Genomic DNA, 5,186 nt, shown 5'->3' with positions numbered 1-5,186 from the left:
GGAAAAAAATCAGGATAGTAGGAAAATCACGTACAGGGGTGACACTGAGGGAGTTTAGAGAATGGGCGGTGGAGGGGACAGACAGGGAGAGACTGGATAAGCTGTCTGATGGCACAGAGAAGCGTCGGGGCCAAGGAGGACCAAACAAGGCTCTGGCATTTTCTGAACACTCAACACATGCCGGGCATCGAGCCTAACTAACACTTAGAAGGGCTACTCCAGTCAAATCCTCATACTGACGTGTGAGCGCGGGATGTCACCAACAGTGTGCCTCTGGCCCCCAAGTTTAAAATAAAGGCAGAGTCTGCAAAGTGGTCACATGAGGGGTAGAGCCTGAGGCAGTCTGACCCCAAACATACAGTTTTCGGAAAAACCACCTCCCCCTAAGGATTCATTCTCCAGACGGTTTCATGTAAGTATAGAACACAAAAATCAGTTTATTTCAAATAAAGGCAAAAAATACCACTTAAAAACGATAATCAAGTTATCTAACGCAGCAGATCTAAATGGTTTCCGTGTCACTATAATTCTCTGTTCACATCTGAAATGTTTGCAGATGACAGTCCCTTGTCGCAGTGTGAGCTGACTAGTCTATGGTTACAGGGCAACCATATACCCCACTTTTCTCAGGGAGGTCCCAGGGAATGCCTAGAGTTCAGTGTCAATATAAATATTATCTCCGTGATCCTACAAGGGTCCCAATATGGATGATAAATCAGTCACCCCAAACCCCAACTTCTGACTCACTAAGCTACAGCTGTGCCCTCCTCTCACAACTACCTCGGGAGCCCCGGGGGTCAGCATGCCCTAGCATATTTCAAATTTCTGAGAAACTCAAAATAAAATGAGAAAAAAACACAAAAACACGCAGCGACATGAGAGAATTCAAATTACAAGGGAAGTAACCACTATCTCCAGAGATGCAGGCCCTAGAAACAGACAGCGTGTTATATAAGCCACCCCATCACCTCATCCACATCTGCTTTGAGAGCTGGTGTGGAAGCATTTTGAGTTCCAGCTGGTGGAAATAGAGGACAGGAGACAATAACGGGTGTCCTCTACCAATTACAAGGGAGTTATGGAGAAGAGCACTAAATTATGTTGTCTCATGTTGATCATATTAGAACCTGAGTTTGCGGGGCACCTGGGTGGCTCAGTCGGTTGAGCGTCTGACTCTTGATTTGGACTCAGGTTATGATCCCAGAGTGGTTGGATTGAGTCTCGTGTTGGGCTCTGTATTGAGCATGGAGACTGCTTGGGATTTTCTCTCTCTCTCTCTCTCTCTCTCTCTCTCTCACTCTTTCCCTCCGCCCCTCCCCAGCTTGCGCTCTGTCTCTCTCTAAAACAAACAAACAAAAACGCACAAAAAAACAAACGGAAAATTATCTGAGTTTTCTCATCTCTGCCTGCAGAAGTGAACTCTGAAGTAATGGAAGATATGGTTAAAGGGCTTGGAAAGCTCATATGAAGAGAAACATTTTTTTTCCTTGATATAACGAAACAGCACTTTGGGAACTGGTCGCATGACCATTGTGTGGCTTTGACCCATGTCTTCTGCCCAGAGCCCTGGGAAGCTGGGCCACTTTGAGAATTGTCCCCCCTACAGAACCCACAGGTCTCCAGAGGGCCTGCCGGTCTCACTCCTGCCGGTCACGCCTGATGGAGGGATGGACTATGGCCATCCCTCCCGCCTCCTCTCAAGCCTGAGCTACCGGCAAGCCTGTACTCAACACAGACTTTTATAAAAAAAAAAAAAAAAAAAAAAATATATATATATATATATATATATATATATATTTTACTATTCTGCCTCTTTCCTAATTCAGGGGGACAAAAATCTCTTTCCCAAGCCGAGCAATGATGCCATGTGAGCAGATGAGACCTGAGATTGTCCAAGGCAAGGTCACGCTTGAAGTCTGTCGAAGCTGCTGGAGCCTGGCTCCTTTTCTAGCATCCCCCACCCCTGTCATGGGGCAGGGGTCGCTGCAGAGACAAGAGTGCAGCACGGGCCACTGGTGTGCAGCAGGGAGAAGCTCATCACCTTTCCATCAGTGCCCTCCGGGGTAAGGTCTGAGGGAAGGGCAGGTGGAAACATCTCCTCCGAGCCCCACTCGTAAGATGTGGCTTGGAGCACAGATTGCAAATTAATGTAGAATAATGCTCCCGATCTAGTACATGTGAGGCCTTGAACTCAGAGGGAAAAGAAGCGAGAAAGCACAAATGTTACCCATTTAATTTCAAAGCAGATATCAAGGGGCATCTGGGAGATTTCTCAGTTCCTCATTCCTCTCTAGGCACCTAGACCCTGCAAGTCAAGCCAGCCTAAATCCCCAGCCAGTCCTGAACTCACATACTCATTCCCTTAGCAAATATTTATTGATTACCTACCAGACGTCAGGTACTCTTCTGGATCCTAGCTGTGAGCCATGCACTCGAGGCAGGGCATCTATTTTTGATGGGAAGAGAGAAAAGCAATGAAGAAATAGGTGAACAAGGGAGTCTCAGCTAAGCACTCTGAAAGAACAAAAACTTGTCCTGAGGTGCAGTGGTGGGTTGGTGTAGACAAGCTTGTTTAGGTGTTCAGGGAGAGGGAAGAAACTAAGAGGCAGGAAGGGGCCAGGTACGACAGACCCTCAGAGGTCATGGGACAGAGTATGGGCTTTGTGATCAGTCAGTGGGAGCCACGGAGGGGCCTTGAACAGGAAAGGGAGGAAGCTGAAAAGGAATAATGTGAACACTTGATTAAGAAGATCGCTCTGAGTTATGGAGAGCAAATGAGAAACAGGGAGACCATTTGGGACGTGTCTTTACCCGAACGCCATAGACGGTGTGGCTTCTAAACAACAGAAATGTATTTTCACCATTCTGGAGGCTGGTGCTCCGAAAATTGAAAATAACTAATTGGCTTCCTCCCTCCAGAGTAAATCTGGCGTGATAATGAGATGCCATTCTAGGAAGACATTGGAGTCGCAACGATACGGAGGTGAGGCTGAGAAGAAAGGCCAAACCCTTGTCATGAACCAGATTACAAAGGATTCTTGAATCCTTAAAATGCACCCCAGAATAATTTGGGAGAGGTGCCCAGTTGACACCTTTTATGGTGAATAAGTGGTGACAATGTCCAGCACCTAAGGAAGCAGACCCTCTGGAAGGGTCTAGGGAACGCTCAGGGGGTTGAGGTAGCAAACTTCTCACAGGTATATGACTCAGTGGGCGGGTCGTCTTACAGTCCTGGTATCCCGCACCTGTGGGCACTGGGTCCGCTGGAAAGCCGGGAGGTAAGAATGCTCAGAATACCTTGGGTTTCATAAATAAACAAGGACAGACATGCATGATTTGATTCGCCAAGTAAATCATGTCCAACGCCTTTCAGCAAGGAGGTTTCTGACTTACTTACTTATTTTATTCCATACAAGGGAGAAAACGCCCCAAATATTCCATCTTCTCAGTAGGACTATGAAAGTAGACTGAATGTCTACCCAGTGGCCATCCCCTCATTAAAATGAGCAGTCTGGAGCCATTATCTTCACAGCAATGTATTAATACAACCCCATTAAATAAACTGGGTGTTCTTTGTAAATGGTCGATGAGGCTCATTTCAGATTGTGAATATCATATTTATTGCTGTTTTATGTATAATACTCAAATTGATGGCTAATTCTTCCTGCAGCAACTCATAGTGAGAGCCGTTAAAGAGGGTTTTCTTTTTTCTTTTCCTCTAAAATAGGTGAAATGTGACCTAATTTTTATGGGCATTACAAATAAAATACTTATCTATTTAATAAATACTGAAAACTTGGTACATAGCAAAATTTGCTGTGTCTTGACATTGTATTCAGAGTTGTTGCCATTAAAACCATAATATTACTTCCATATGAATCGTGTCTGGGACTTTTAGTACAGATCTAGCTGTCAGATTGAACAGCAGGGTTGGTGGGTGCACAGGAGACTTATTCAATACACAAGAATGGCCGTGCTTAGCCACCGATAGGCCCGGAGGTACCCCCATTAGATACAAGAGGAATATAAAAGGAAGTTCCTGGAAAATCAAGATAGGAGCCTTTGAGCCAAGAGGTGGTCAAGCTGGAGAGGCTGAGCAGAGAGGAGAAGGGAAGAATCAAGGAGGCCTGAGAGAGACCACACCGAGGTAAGTGGGAAGAGTAAGCCAAGGGCCGAGGTCGTCAAGGTACGAGTGGTCCTTAAACAGTCTCTCTCTCTCTCTCTTTCTCTTGCTTTCTGTTTCTCCCAAAAAGTGACACTTAAAAATAATAAACTGATGTAAGCAGGGTAAAAACAACATCTGTGACTTAGGCTTAAAGATCGACATACCTACTGGCTCATGCTTTAGCACATTAGAAATGCCAGCTACCAGGGCTCATCCCTAGAAGAGAGAGACTGTTCTCGGAAAGCCCTTCCCACCACTGAAAGCACAATGCAGATGGAAGTAGCTGCTAGTGGGGTTGTACTTCGTCAGACCCCTGGCTGTGAAAAAGGATGGTAAGGGAAGCAGATACGACCCGACCTATGGGACATTTCTTAAAAGCTGGATGTTTACATAAACACTCTTTGACCAGTTGTCTAAGGATCAAGCACCAAGAACAGTTAAATTTCTCTCAGGGGTCCCAAACCAGAGCCCCCTTTACTGGGAGAAATCAGCTGTGAAGCTGTGTGTGATTACATTCCGGATGACCGTGGATAAGGGTGTTTGCAACCGAGATTGTGTGAACGGGATTTAAACCAGCAAAGCCGCAGCCTTTATCTCCGACAGCCTTCAACATCAAAGCTGTTAAAGCAAACTCCTTTCCACGAAAGTGTGTTGAAGCTCAGAACAAAATTTATCTGCAAAGTGGCTCGACGAAGGGAACTGGGTTATATTACCTCGAGGTGGGGAAAACCAGGGACTACCCATCCCCAGGGGAAGGAGCAGAGGAACTGTTCCCAACATGGAACTGCCGGAGAGGCTAAGCAGTGGTGTCCATTACAACGTGCGGCAATGATGGACATATTCTCTCTCTGTGCCGTCAACCTGGAGACGAGTAGACACACGGGACCGGTGAGCATCCAAACCCTGACGCGTGGCACCAAGGGACTGGAGTTTTATTTTTATGTCTACTTAATTAAAATTTTAATAGCCACAGGTGGCTTGCGCAAGCTTTCCTGGACAGTGAAGGACAGTGGTCCCAACA

The sequence above is a fragment of the Felis catus genome, chromosome A3, assembly GCF_018350175.1.
Source record: "Felis catus isolate Fca126 chromosome A3, F.catus_Fca126_mat1.0, whole genome shotgun sequence".
Classification (NCBI taxonomy): domain Eukaryota; kingdom Metazoa; phylum Chordata; class Mammalia; order Carnivora; family Felidae; genus Felis; species Felis catus.
Note: the sequence above shows the minus strand (reverse complement) of the source record.